The following is a 12,846-nucleotide window of genomic DNA, read 5'->3' as shown; positions in this document are numbered from 1 at the left end:
TGTCTGGGAAACCACCCCGTAATGTTTAGAGAACTCTGCAATCTTTGCCTTAAAAAAAAAGAGGACACTAAAAGTTTCAACTTCACACAGAGACCTCAACACACAAATCTCAATAGCGTTGACAATAATCAAATCTCATGATGAGCCCTTAACGTCACCACAAAAATAATCATCAACAATGATAAGAAAAAGTAGTAGTAGAAATAAAGACGACAAACAGCAAAACAACACTCATATATCAAAAGCAGTTTATTTATGCATGCTGCAATGCATTATGGGTAACATTTAAATATTCTATAATAAATTTCAAAATTTCTTGTTGAATGAGAGAAATCATGCAATTTGTGCATTAAACTAAAACTCTTCACTGTCAGACTTTTTACTGTATATATGCGGTAACTCACTGGCAACATGTTTTTTACAGTATGATGCCTTTACCGCAGTTCCATTTTACAGTATAATACCCTTAAGCCACAAGTCACTTGATGAAAGTTACTCGCTACACTCCCCAATAAGCCACTTCTGTCACTCTCCCGACACTTCGAGGAGCGAAATCTTGGCGTCACTAGTGTTTTGAAGTCTTGAGGTCAAATTCAAATCTGACAGGCAAGCATTTCTATCTACAATTCTCAATAAATTATTTACACTTCTGAAAAACAATTCACATTTTAAAATTTGCTTCACTGCTAAAAGCATAACAAATAAAATGTATTTCATTTCATAGATATATGTTATTTTTCCATTTTATATGCTTTTATAACACTATTTTTTTCAACTACAGTAGCACTACTGGTGTTGTTTTACAGCAGTCTACCACAAATTCAAAACATACAGTAAATCACTGTAAATTAAATTTTAATCCCCATAATGCAATGCATATTACGGTAATAAACTGGGAAAGAAAATAATGGTATTTTACTGGGCATTTTGCGGTAAGTAACTGTAGAAATTACAGTTAAGTCTAACAGTGTTGAGTAATAGAGGAAATTTTTCAGGGTTAAGGTTAAGTGTTCTTATTTATTTGGGTTAAAACAAAATAAGGGTTAACAGTGTGTTGGGTTAAATTAACCCAGAAAATGTTGATTTTTGACCCAACAATGGATTAAATCAACCCAGCAGTTTGGGTTCGTCCCTATTTGACCCAACGCTGGATTGAAAATAACCCAGCACTTTTAAACATCAACATTAAACATCAACAAATAGCTTTCTTAATCTGCATGCAGTTTTGTTTTGTTGAGCACTATTTATCCAAATATCTTATCTCTGGTTCAGAAAGGGACAAACCCAACCCATTGTAATTTAACCTACACTGGGGGCTGGTTGCACCCAAAACGCTGGGTTGTTTTAGCTCATTACTAGGTCAAATATAAACTTTTCTGGGTTTGTCCTTTTTTTGGGTTAATAAAAATAACCCAGCATTTTTAGTAAGTTTTGTGCATATGCTTAGCTATTCTTACTGAACAACAAGAGAAAAATTGTATGTTAAATGAAAGTATCAAATTTCAGTCTCCTTGAACTACTTGAAAATATGCAGTACGTAGTTACTGTGTTCCAGTTGGATTCTTACAAGCGCAGGTCAAGCATCCACCCGCACGTCTCCATAAAGCTTCACTCCTTCAGCGTTAAACATGGAGAACTTTTCCTTAGCACGCAGAAGACGGAAAAAGAAGTAAAGCGATGTGTGACTGTTTCAGTCTGAAGAAAACTAAAAGCGAGAGACAAACACACATGAAGGAGTTTGATCAAGCGGTGGATTCTGTGGAATTCCAGCTGAAGGGGAGAGGAGGACTCGTGGACAGGAATGAAGACATAAACACAGCCTCCAGCTTTCCTTCACAAAACACAAGATTTGCCAAACACCTGTGGCCTCCGCAGGCCGGGAGGGAGAGAGGGAGGGAGGGAGGGAGGGGAACTGGAGGGGCAGTAAAGTGCTTTAATATTCTCTCCAATACCCCGGCCATGAGACCGACCCAAACTCTTCTCGTACAGATTGAGTTACAGCACACAAAAATCTCCCTGGATCACTGTCCTGGCCCTCTCGACCCCAGCTGGGGCATCTTCAGTATCTGCAATTAAAACAATGTGTCTAACAGACCTCTGTCATTCTGAAGCAGCGGTCGGCCCACAACCTTTCCACCACCCACCAACCTCTGCGTGCATGTGTGTGTGTCACAGAGAGTTTATCCCAGAAATGTGTTATTGGAAGCTGAATGCCAAGCAGATGGTCCTGCGGTTGGTACAGGTGCCACAGGCTTTGAAATAAAAAAATGTGCCCGAGTTCAAGTCCGGGGCATTTCCTTCCCACAAATACTTTGGAGGCGAAGCAATGCAGGTTTGTCTAAATAAAAAGGTTGGTGAAGGCTTTTAGACAGAAAATGAATCTAATGCTTCATTTGGGAATCAAAGATGATGGATATTAAGCTGCCTGCTTAGATTTCATGTGTTACTGTATAAAACTAAAAAATCAGCATTGGGTTTGATTCTGTACGTCAAATGAAATCCAGTTCAAGTTGATTGTGGGTTCTTTTAACATACGCTGCAATTATAATGCATCTCTAAAAACTAAAGTTTACCTCTGAAGAATCCAAATAACCTTTTTTCATAGTCTGTTGTCTTCAGTAAAATATGAACACCTTAACTGCGCTGTCCCGTGAGCGGGACACCTGAATTCACTTTAATATATTGCATGTAAATTTTAATCTATCATGACAAACTATATATCATAGGAAAGGTCTAATGCAGGGTTCACACCAGATGCAGTAGAAGTGGCAAGCGCAAGTGATTTACATGTTAAGTCAATGCATAGATGCAATTAGGCATTGTGCAGGCAAATGAGTGTTGCTGCGGGAAACGTGCGAGTTGAAAAATCTCAACTTCTGCGGATTTCCACGCCACGTTAACCAATCAGGACCTTGCTGTAGTCGCGTGATTACAGGAAATGAGCGGAGTCTCAGCAGAGTCACAGAAGCCCCTCCCATGACACGAATTTCAGCGTGAATGTCTCGGATGACAAAAATTTCACGCACGAATGAAGCGAGTAAACTCAAGCGCCCAACTACACGCGACTAGCGCATTTTCGCCGCCTCTACTGCAGCTGGTGTGAATGCACCATAAGAATGTAGTTTTCAAAACATTTTATAAGTAATAACAATGCAGTGACAGTAATTTATTAATTTGTGGCAAGAGTATGTAGTAAACCTTGACACCTAGTGGCTTTTGTTGGTAAAACCACTAAAAGTGTGACATATACCTAATTTTCTTGTTATAATTTCATGTATAAAATATAAACTTTGCATTATTATTTGCATTAATTATTAATCGCATTTTTTTATTTATTACAATAAATGTAAACTGCTATAACAATTTTTGAAGTCATTAGAAGAACTGGGACTGTTGGTACATCAACATCAGAACCTAAAAAGCACAACAAACCACAACAAATCTGCATGCAGTTTTGTTTTGTTAAGCACTATTTATTCTAATATCTAATCTCTGGTTCAGAAAGGGACAAACCCAACCCATTGTAATTTATCCTACACTAGGGGCTGGGTTGTGTTTTTTTTGCTAGATGCTGGGTTGTTATAACTTATTACTGGGTCAAATATAAACATTTTCTGGGTCAGTCATTTATTAATTTGTGACAAGAGTATGCAGTAAATGTTGACACCTAGTGGCTGTTGTTGGTAAAACCACTAAAGACCTAATTTTCTTGTTATAATTTCATGTATAAAATATATACTTTGCATTATTATTTGCATTAATTATTGATTGCATTATTTTTATTTATTACAATAAATGTAAACTGCTATTACAATTTTTAAAAATATTTTTATTTCCAGAGACTTCCTTGAAAAACTTTAAAGTGCCTTCTTTGAAACAAGACCAAGATTAGACTTGATACCAGAGTTATATTAATTTGAAGGTGTACATCACATTTTCAAAATGGCTGCACTAGTTGAGGGGTTAAAACCACTGTTAAATAAAAAACTTTTTAATAAAGTTATTAAAAAGCATTTTCCAGAAGATGAATCTTCACTGCTATTGTTGCACAGATTATTTAAAATGTTTCATGCAAAACTACAGTAACCACACTGAAAAAAAATATTAATTCAATTTACTCCATTTTTTTAAGGTAAGTGGTTGCAATCTATTTATTTAAGCTACATTTAAACAAAAGTTTTTTGTTTTGTTTTTCTCTTTTATTTTTTTGTTTAAATGTAGCTTAAATAAATTGATTGCAACCACTTACCTTAAAAAATTTGGTAAATTGAATTAATCATTTTTTCAGTGAATGTACTTGAAAATACAAAGAATATCTTTAATGCCATAAACTACAACTCTGAAGCTACTGAAGGGTTAAATTAGAGAAAAGATATTTCCAGGTTTGTAGGTAAACTATTATAAGTAGAAAGGCAGAAAATATATTTTTTCATATTATTATCTCGACAATGACAAAATCATGAGAGGTGGCTGAATGTCATTTACAGTTAATATCTTTAAAATAAATGGGTGAATAATTATTTGGGAAAATGTCTGTTAAACATCTCTGTCTACATAGGAAACAGGAAATCTAAAAACCAAATAAAAAGCATTGCCTTAATTTTATATCTCCAGCCCAATCGTGGTACATAAATGAAAATCTGCGATACATTGACCAGCATTAATGTTAGCACAGGTCACAGACGTCAGTCATGATAATCCTGAACCCTACAGCTCTGCTTCTTCTCATGGGTGTATTTGCATCTCAGAGGCCTAAAGCTGGTGATAAAGTGCATGTTAAAAGCAGGAGCGCTTGTTGAAAGGCGGGTTTGATACAGGAAAACTGCAGGCTCAGCAGATGGGCTGCTTTTTTAAATAATCTTCCTTTAGGAGGAGCGGGAGAGCGGTGCGCTCCTCTACCCGCCGACCTCTCTTTGGACGTGGAAATAAATGAGTACTCGTGTGGGCCGCCGCCTCAAAGGCTTCACTTCATTTGACTCCGGCAGGCGGGGCGACCACAGAAGCCTCGGCCCGAGTCTCTCTGTGACGGCAGATATATTAAAAGACTCTCGCAGATAAAAACCGCAAGGCGGTCGGGAAGTCGGACCGGCATCTGCTTTGGGTAAGATGAAAGTTTATTTACTGTGGAGAGAGAATAAAGCAGAGGGGCATCAGAAATTAGGTGCTGGGGTTAAAGCAGAAGATGTGGGTTAATCCACCTACACATCATCACACATCTGTACGCGTGCCGACTCGAACCCAAAACTCCATACGGCATGTAACACTTCTCCAAACAGGCAAGCGGGCATTTCAAGTAGGTTAAGAGTTTAATCTACAGTACTACAGACTGTTAGTTATGTAAATGAGCGGTTTTCAAGATCTTCTAAACCTAAAATACAAAGCAAACTCATCTTGGGTCCTGTATGCAACTTCATATCAAAATGGACCTTATTAATGTCTCAGGTAATCTGGTTAAGAGCACACCTGAGGAAAACCTTATTGCTCACATCTTGCTCTTTTAAACCTTATTAGACTTCACGGAGTTATCAGACACTTCACTTTTTCACATCTCAGACACAAAAACAAAAATATGTATGCATTTCGCAGATGCTTTTATCCAAACCGCCTTATAATTGTTGATATAAGAATAGAAACCAAATGTGATCACTTGGAAGAATATGGAAGTGTCCAGATCTCTTAAAGCCTTTCAGGAGACAGATATGAGATTAGTCAGAAGAAAAACATTTGGTAAGAAGATTTACCTTAATCTCACTGCTGTCTAAAAGAAGCAACAGTAAAAACATCAAACTCCAGGATGAGTTTTGGATTGTATAAATGTTCAGATCCATTGACCCCTGAAGGACAAAACCCCTCCTGTCCCGACTCTCTGCCCAAAGCGGCAGAATTATCACAGCTAACGAAGCGTTCGGCCACTGGCGCTGATAAATATTTATTTGCAGAAGGGAAATGAATGTGAATGGATGTGAGAAGGTGTGGTAAAGCCTCATTGAACTGCGCTGGCATGTCCGAAGCCCATAATAATCATAATAATGACAATAATCCCACATCACCATGGACACAGCGCTGTGGCACCCTGCCATTCCCAGTAACTCATCTCTGAGACACACACATCTATGGCTGAAGGTGAAACCAAAGAGGAAGTGATGTCACGTTACATCAAAACTGTTCACCTGTCAATCAACTATGATGCATTTTGTAAACAATTTCATCCAAAGCGTCTTACAGATCAAGCTACTATTAATACTGTATGTGTGTTCACTGGGCATCAAACCCGTGACCTTTGCGTTGCTAATGCAATGCTCTACCAATTGAGCAACAGGAACATGTGACACAATATTAACACCCCTTAACTGGCGCAGCGATGTACACCTTCAATTTAATATAATTGAGTCTAGAAGCCTTATCTTGGTCTTGTTTTAAAGAAAACACTTTAAAGTTCTTTAAAGAAGTGTTTGGAGGTGAAAATATTAACTAATTCCCCGCCAGCCTTTTTTTTTAAGTTGCCTGCCAGCATTTTTTGGGATTTTCACAAAATGCCTTTCAAGAAAATTTTCTTCTATAAATATATAAACATACAAATATATCAAATAAAAAACAGACACTCCGCTTTCAAACAAACAAAACGGGGAAAAAAACATGTAATCCTACCTTAAACCTCTTAAATATGGGTTTCTATAAAAATATAAATTTTTTGGGCAAAAAACTGAAATAATGGCATTTTTGTTAGAGATCAGATTCAGAACTATTATCAAAACATACACGGAGTTTTAAATGTTGTTGAATTACACTGTTAGACATTTTCAAGGATGTTGAAAACACTGTTGCCAGTAGGCTACTGTAAATAAGATTTACAGTACTAAACTGTAAATTTTACAGTATCTAAATGCTACTGTAAATATATAATACAGTCACAGTGTAATACGTAAAAAACCCAGGTTTACAGTATACTACTGTATATACTACTATTCTTTTCATTTTTTATACATTAATTTGTACTATATTTAAATAATGAGAAAATTCCCATAATGCAAAGCGAATTACAGTTATTTACTGTATAAATTGTTTACAGTATTATATTGGGTGATATACAGTAAATAACTGTAAAAATTACAGAAATGTCTAACAGTGTAGTTTTTGCTTCAGTTTTTTATAAATTTGGTAAGAGCGCCATCCAGTGGATAATAGCGGAATAACAGATTACCATAAAAACTAGTCAGAAAAGCGTTATTGGCAGGGAAATGTTTTCTCTTAATTGTCAAGATAACTCGTCAATGGCGTGGAAAGAGTTAAATAAAACATTGTTACAGCAGTTTACATTTATTGTAATAAATAAAAATAACGCAATCAAGTATATATTTTATAGCCTACATAGAATTATAACAAGAAAATGAGGTTTGTGTTACACTTTTAGTGGTTTTACCAACAACGGCCACAAGGTGTTAACGGTTAGCAGCATACTCACAAATTACATCACAAATTAATAAATTACTGTCACTGCATTATTATTACTGCTAAAATGTTTTAAAATATGAAAACGACATTATTAGACCTTTCCAGTGATGTATAGTTTGTCATGATAAATAAAAATTCACATGCTAAATTTTAAAGTAAACTCACGAGACAGCGCCAGTTAAGGGTTAATATATGAGATGCTCATTATCAGCTGACAATGTTGCCTGTATATTTCAGATCAGATTTGGATGATAACAGTAAAATGACATTAATGATGTTTAATCTGAGCTTTGAGTTATGTGATATGAGAAAGACTGGGAACCACACAAAATAATAACATAAAACATAAAACCACCAAATGCAAAAATAGTGTAGTTGAGTAGAACTAAAAGCAATTGTTAAATAGTTTAAGCGTGTCATTTATACATTTATATCACTCACCATACTAAAAACTATTGCAAAACTTTTCATACAGGATAACATTAATCCTAAACTTAGACGGCTGGTTACTGCGTCCAGATTAAGTAAACCACTAATGATTGATTTATAGATATTTCATGCATTTAAACATTAAAAATAACACTTCTGTATGATTCCCATCTCTCCCTGTGAGGTGAAGCTCAAGACAGCACACGGTTTGACAGTCAGTTCTTTGAGCTTTGACTTGACAGCTGGGACCAATTTCTCTCCCCCCCACACCCCTCCTGTCCCTCTAACCCCCCTGATCAGAACCCTAAACCCCCCCTGCTTCATCCACAGCCCCCCTTTACCCCTCTGAGGGTTTAAGCCGCAGGGAACAGCCAGAGCGCCAAACACTTCCAATTATATCTCTCCTGCCTTTCCCTGCCTTACAATAAACACACACCAGCACACAGGTGCAGGAATGTGTAGTACACACACACACACACACACACAATTACATCCTCTTAGGGCCGTCACATCTGTGGAAAAATGCCATGTGAAACTGGGAATGTGTTTTACTGCGCAGCGCCGCTGATGCAGGTGTGAGTGAACGACAAACAGACCAGAGCGTTTACTGTAGTATGTTGACTTACAGTAATGCACATTTACTACGGTAAAGAACATGCATTAGAGAAATACACGAAACTTTAGTGTCTGATCCGTTTGCACTGGTGACTTTAGTAGAAACATCTTAGCAACCAACCGGAACTGTCTAGCAATACCTTAGCAACAGACCGAAACTACACTGTAAGACACAGGCCTCAGATGTTCCTCAGGAAATCTAAGGAGGAATTCTGTGCTTCATTGTTTCCAGACTCTCCTGCAGATGTTCCATCCTGAACATCTATTAGTAACTCAACAGGAGCACAAACTCTTGACTAAACACAAGACATTAAAGCAGGAGAACTCTTCAACAAAAGCATAAATGAAGATTTATTATAGGACTATTACAATAAAAACCCTGAACAAACTCATTCGCACTGAGTTCATTTTACTGAAGAGCTGAAGGAATGATTGGGTACATTTTTTCCTGAAGTGTGTTATTTAAAGAAATACTTCACCCAAAACCTAACGTCTTCATTTACTCCTCGTGTCCAAACTTGTACGAGTTTTAACTTGGGAGGACAAAACAAAAGATTCTCACATCAGCATTAAAGTACAAGAAGTATTAATAAAACACAAATCATTTAAACTGCATTGCATCAGGTGACACAGATATAAAACACAACTAAAACTAAAATATTATCTGATGAATATAAAAAAGTATTGCTTTATTTTTTATCTCTGTGAATATTCTGTTTGAACAGAATTATATCAGATTACAAAACTGGATGTTTGGTGTGAAATGAGCATAATTGCAATCTGACTTTGCATTGTAAAAAAAATCCAGCATGAAGTTAGTTTTACAAATCAATAATTTTAGTTGACATTTAGTTAATAAGTTGACATAACTTAATAAAACAAGTTGAAATTGTTTGACTTAACTTGTTAAAGTAACAAAAATAAATGCTGAATTAATGGACATTAATGACTTACACTACACACTGAATTTAGATCCTCTGATCTCGAGTCGAGCTGATTGTTTGTCTTTGTGTAAAGAAAACAGTAAGAAAACAAAAGTAAAAGACTGTGAAAACAGCCACAGTAAATCAAAAAACACGTCTAAATATTTAGCGACCGGAGAGAAACAATTAACAAATGAGAAAAACATACTTTTGAAGAATGCTCAATGTGCTTTTGAGATATAATAATTGTGTTTCTACAGTAATGACAACACTGTAAATTCATTGTATATTAACGTTTCTGCCCTCACCACATACATTAATGCCAAACAAACTAATGCAGATTGACACTTGTGCATTCAGACAAATTGCTAAAGTAAATTCTGCAAAAAAATGTAATACGTATGGAAAAGTATTTGTAAATATTCATAGGACTTCATCATTTGCAAAAATATAATTTGCACTCATACGTCATATGCCATCAATAAAGATCTCTGGTTGTGGTTACGTCTGTCGTGCTTTGAGCGTAAATAACGTTTTTGAAGTATTTCTTTTATCAACGCAGATGAAAGACTGGAGAAAATGCATTAAAGGAGAATTATTTCCACAAGACCCCCCAGCTCCTCATTTCTACCCATGATTCATTGCTCAAGACATCAAACCAAATGAGCGCCTTTCCTTCAATGTAAGCCAGACTCACATAGCATCCTGTACGTTACTGTACGTTTATCCTGCGATGCACAAAGGGCGCAAACTTAAATGCAAAGTCTGCAGCTGTCTTCACAATATGTGTGTATGTTGCATTGACATACATACTGCACCTCTCTCTCTCTCTCTCTCTCTCTCTCTCTCCACACACACACACGTCCTTATGTCTCTGTCAGTGCCATCCTGCTAGCTGTCAGTCATCGCCGTGGCAACACAGGTGTGTACACATGCGACCATCTCTTAGATCTGCGCTGGTGAGGCTTCAGGCGGTAAAATTCCTCTTTTCTTGTTTCTAGCAAGGCCTGTGTATGTTTTTGCATGAGTTTATCTGTGTGTGTGTGTGATGTGTTGTATTTGTGTAATAGGAATAGTTGTCCACACACAGACACACAGTGTAACCTGCTGCACATTCACATCTGTTTTGTTTAAAGTCTTTCTTCTCTGCGTGTCCAGAAAGCGTTTGGGACTATGCAGAGAATGAACGCAGCTGTAGGGGAAATACCAGCGCTCTCGTAAACGTTATTAAAACCATTAGGCCGCTCTCTACGCACACGGCTCTCAAACAGAACTAATCAAAAGCGGATGTCAGTTTGAACTAATAATCCTAAAGGTTAATTTAAAGGCTTGACGTGCAGGTTTCTTGTGTTTTAAAACAGACAAAGAGAGGAGATTCTCTGATGTGAGCGGGCGTGAGAGATCTGGTGTGTAAAGTTTGGGATCGCACCAGAATTAACGCTTCTGTCAACAGTCTGCCAAAAACATGAGTTTTAACTCCATTTATTTTCTTCACGGCAGTTAAAAAAGGAAACTTGTAGTCGTTTAAAATGTTTAAAGTGATGATGAATTAAACATGAATTAAAAATCATAAAGTGGCGTTATATTATAGAAGCACACAACTCAGGACGACTGTCTCTCTGTCTCTCTTTTTCTCTCTCTCTAGGAGTGTTGGAAAGATGCTAAAGCAGGCCAAAGTTCAATGTGGTTGCTAAGCAACAGGCTTGTCAGTGCCTGGAGCTGATTGTCATGGCCTGCAGTGATGCCAGGCAGCATTTCTGTGCCAACCAATGCCAACCCATCCGCCATCTTTAACCACGTCACACTGAACAGGACCGCTGCCGTCCTACAGAGCTGTGTAATACTAAAGCTGTAGACAGACTGAGTCTCACAAACACATTTAAAAATGGGAAACACATTAACACTCGTGTATTGTGTCTTGGTTCTCCAACTACGGAGGCACATGAGGCCCACACACTTCTGCATGTCTTTTAACTCTAGAGAAAGAGAGAGACTCACATCCGTCACATATGTCAGACTGTCAACCGTCACATCTGTCCCGTTTCATATGCACTTTTCAAAACCTTGAGATCTGTCTTAAGTCTCATTCTTTATCGAAAAGACTGGCATGCATTAAAAAGACTTACAGCCCTGCCTCCATCTACATAATCTGCCACATCCAAAATGCCAATGCAAAGGTGAAACACTGTCAATAATAAAATATTGCAATATGTAGTTTTATCAGAATATATAAACTGACATGCAGTCAAAAGAGAAAGATGCTTTATGCTTCCAACATGTAGTTAAAACATCTGCAAGCAGGAGATAACTAGACCCTGCTAACTTACCCACACACTCTCTCTCCCTCTAGTGCCTCTCTGTGGTAGGGTGGAGTACTGCAACTCTTCAACATTTAGACTAAAGACAAAAGTAGCTGGTGATTGATTGTGCGAGTTATCATGAGTTTATTAATTTGGCACAGGGGTTTGTTCTTAAGTGCAAGCAATAAAAGTGATGCATAGGCTTGGCAAACACCAATAATTATGGCTGCCTTTAAATATTACACTATTTTTACTATGCTTATGAGCTTTCTTAATAGTACATAATTAGTCAGGATCTGTTCTGTTCCGTTGCCACAAATGAACATCACTGTCATTCAACTCTTCATGGTAATGTGGTTCTGGTGCATCTCCGAGATCTTGCCTTTAACTCTCAGCCAAATCGTGTCTCACTTCAGACAGCTTAAAAACTAGTCACCGTGGTCCAAGAAGCTGTTGGAACCGACCAAACCAATTAGCGGTCTGTTCTCCGATGCATCATCAGTTCCCATGGTGATGAAGCTGGTGGATAATGGTAAAGACGTAGCCATCAAACATGTCGTGTCCTTATCCTATATAAGAGGATCTTCAAACAAAGCTAAGTGCAGGGAGTTATTACTTCACAAGATAATACTGCATGTACTGCATGCATTGGCCAGATGCATACTTCGGCTAAATATGGCTGTCACTTCACTTTTGAGGGTTTAATACTGTTCACACAAGTAACTTCATGATGGGATTAAAATCAACTGGAAACATTGGAGTACTGAGAGCTAAATTGACATGAAATCTGTGAAGTGCGTACAGAACTAACCAGAGGAACATGATAATGCACACACTCGCATGCATGCATGTTATAATGCACACAATTAATGTGCTTCACAGCCAAACCGCATTTGGTTAAAAACTGCAAGATGCAAATATTAAAATTTCAGGACTGGTTGCTGTATTTCATACACACCGAACAAACAAATCCTTCGCCTTTTTTCCAAACATATTTTGTGAATCATTTTGACCAAACAAAACCAGACAACAGTCACATGACTGGCATGCATTAAGACTATACTATTAAAAAGACATACAGCTCTGTTTTACTCCCTGTTTCACAGCCTTCGTCTACATAGTCTGCC

The 12,846-nt window shown here is 37.3% G+C and overlaps 1 protein-coding gene and 1 long non-coding RNA gene across 3 annotated transcripts in view; one reads left to right on the top strand and one right to left on the bottom strand.

Moving 5' to 3' along the window:
* tcf4 (transcription factor 4) overlaps nucleotides 1–12,846 on the bottom strand; it is a 237,237-nt gene that overhangs the window by 153,370 nt on the left and 71,021 nt on the right. The window lies entirely within an intron of this gene.
* On the top strand, nucleotides 10,332–12,325 carry LOC129423155 (uncharacterized). Its single transcript, XR_008637633.2, has 3 exons — nucleotides 10,332–10,393; nucleotides 10,781–10,825; nucleotides 11,065–12,325. It is a non-coding gene; the product is annotated as an uncharacterized lncRNA (long non-coding RNA).

This window comes from Misgurnus anguillicaudatus, chromosome 9 (genome assembly GCF_027580225.2).
Source record: "Misgurnus anguillicaudatus chromosome 9, ASM2758022v2, whole genome shotgun sequence".
Taxonomy (NCBI): Eukaryota; Metazoa; Chordata; class Actinopteri; order Cypriniformes; family Cobitidae; genus Misgurnus; species Misgurnus anguillicaudatus.
This window is presented reverse-complemented; position numbering and strand designations above follow the sequence as displayed.